A 2,957-nucleotide genomic window follows, 5' to 3' on the forward strand; every position below is an offset into this window, starting at 1 on the left:
AAAAAAAAAAAAAAAAAAAAAAAAAAATCCCTGCCCTACTGATGCTTATATTCTGGAAGCAAAAGTAGGTAAATACCATACACGACATTACCAGTGACGGGGGCTTATGAAAGGGGCAGCGCGTGCAGAGGCTCTGGGGAGGAGGGTCCGCTGGGTCTGGGCACCGCCGGGGGAGCCCGCGTGGCTGGGCCGAGCGAGCAGCGAGCAGGGGAGCGCAGAAGGCAAGGGCAGTGAAGTCGTGGAAAGGCCGGACTCCGCGGGACAGGCGCTGTCTTGTCCCCATTTTACAGACTGGGAAACTGAGGCTGAGAGGGAGAGGAAGAGGCCTGTCCAAGGTCACGCGGCTGGTAAGAGCGGGAGGTGGCGTGCAAACCCCAGGACCGTCTGAATCTCTGCTCCACGTTAAGTTTTCTTAAGGACCTGGGGTACTTTTATTATCTTCATTGCACAGACGAGGAAACCAAGACGGAGAAGTTATGCCACTCGCCTAAGGTTACACAACGCTAAGTGGTGACGCCATTATTTGAACCCAGGCGGAGGGCTCTTAACGACCGCAGCGCACAAAATGCCCGAGAACAAAGGGGCGGATGGTGCAACCGGCGGGTGGGTGGGATCAGCCCCAGACAGGGAGAAAGACGCCTCAACATCCCTTCCAGGAAGGAAGAAGGAAAGGGCAGGTGAGGCTGTGGGGAGGGTACGGGTCTGGTGGCAGGAAGTCGAGGCAGGGCCTGTCCTGTGGCTTCTGTTTGCTCTGGGGAGGGAGACGGAGGCCGGCTCCTCTCCAGGGGCGCCTGGGCGGGAGTGGGGCTGGGAAGGCGGAGGATGGCGGGGAAGGTGTCCGGTGACGCTGGTGATCATGCATTTAAAAGTGCACCATCTCAGCAGCTGGTGATTTTTTTTTTCTTTTTAATTTTTTTGTCCAACAGCCTGGATGTAGGCAAAGAGCAGGCTCATGTAGGACTGGGTGATGGCTGCAGGGATGCTGAGACAGGGGAGTTGAGGACAGCCAGGGAGTGCTCTGCGGGGATGAAGGACGTGAAAACAGAAGGGGCTCAGTGGGGAAGTTACCTGAGAGGGTCAAGTGTCTTTGAAGTGGAGGAACAGGTACGGTGGGGCCACCCACCGGAAGCATGGGAAGCTGTGGTCAGAGAGTGGGATGTGGGATTTTGTGGTTTCAGAGGTGGAGCCCTTCCGGACGGAGATAGAGGCTGGGTGTGACTGTGGGAATGGGTGGCTGGGGAGGTGGTCTCTGGCCACGTTGAGGTTATGGGAACCCTTTCTCTGCCCGGCTCTGACTTTCTGCACCAGCCAATGCCTTCTCTGTCTCCACTTACAACCATCAGGCAGGTTGCCAAGGGCTTTATGGACATCATCACATATAATCCTCACGAAAGCTCTGTGAGGTTAGGGACTCTCATCAGTACCAGTTACAGGTGAGGAAAACAGGTCTTGGACAGAATTAACTTGTCCAAGTGGCAGTGTCAGGACTCAAACCCAGACTACTTGGCTGTGAAACACAAAAGCCACTTTGTCTCCAAATCTGTCTTCATGTTATTGAGGTTGGGGAGTTCTATTTGCCTCATTTCCTGATGGACCCCTATCCTCTAGAACAGTCTGGCATGAGTGTGCATACAATGTATGTGTGTGGAGTGAGCAAATGCACTTGCACCCCTGTCTTCCCCTGGATCCCAGTGGGCTCTTGGTTGGCAATTTTTCTAGGACCTTCTGTGTGCCATGTTTCAACTCTCCCATCAGCCCTGTGAGGTGCACACAATGACACCCATTTTACAGATGAAGAAACAGAGAGAAATAAGGTCAGCTGCTCAACATAGCATGGTGGGCAGCATTGCATGGTGAAGCTGGGATTTGAACCCCAGCCCATCTGACTGGATGCCCCTCTGCAGCTGATCTTATGTGTCTCTTTGATTACCCAGACTCTGTCTGGGTTTTTCACCCCCTTTACCCCCATCTGTGACTTGGCACATAGTAGGTGCTCAGTAAATGTACATGGAAGGAAGAAACATCTCTCTCATTAGAACTGAGGCTTCGTGAAGGTAGTGACCTTGTCTGTCTCATTCACTGCTGATTCCCTGGTGCCCAGTCTAGTACCTGGCACACAGCAAGGGCTCTATGAAAACAGGCTGAATGAGCAGGATTATCTTGAATCTGGATTCTCTCCACAACTTCTGCATCCAACATGTGGGAGATGGGGAAGCCCGTCTTTCTGAGATTGGGCTCCAAATCATTGCAGAGGGAGAATGCTTCTGACCCCAGGGGATGGGATGCTGGAGTTTCACAGACCTATTGCCACATGCAATAAAAATAAAGGGCCCCTTGTGTTTATGGAGGGGCTGAATTTACCAAGTCCATAGGCCACGGCAACCCCCCTCCAGCACCCGTCTCCTCCTGCCCTCCATATTTACTGTGGCTTCCTCCCTCAGCAAAGAATCTGCATTACTATGGCCGTCCGCCTCAGTGGCAAACCTCTTCATTTTTGTTCGGTCCGCTCAGCAGAGACTTTTCTTGGATTCACACTGTCTTCGAGTTCATGTAGGAGCGCTTTTTTTACTAGAAAAGGAAACTAAAACAGTAAGAAATGCTTATTTTTTGATTCATTTGAAGATAGCAATGATAAATGCATTGCATGTTAATAACATCTTAGTATTATGATAAAATTAATTCTGACCTTGAGGACTCCCTAAGACCTATCCTCAAGTGAAGCATAAGTTTGTCCAGAATATGAAGAATAATGAGGGCAAAACTTGAAATGTAACTTTTGTTTGCCTTAGTTTATAATACCTGAGTCTGAAATATTATGAACTGGTTAAAATCTTAGCAAAGTTTGCTCAATTTTGATGGGCCAGTCTCCTTGGTTTACTGTTTATGGCCTTCACTTAAATAGTAAAGGTTATTCTTTTATTTTCTATGTAACTCAGTGTTGCCCCCGTACCGGACCG

Source organism: Galeopterus variegatus, unplaced genomic scaffold (genome assembly GCF_000696425.1).
Source record: "Galeopterus variegatus unplaced genomic scaffold, G_variegatus-3.0.2 Scaffold2402, whole genome shotgun sequence".
NCBI lineage: Eukaryota > Metazoa > Chordata > Mammalia > Dermoptera > Cynocephalidae > Galeopterus > Galeopterus variegatus.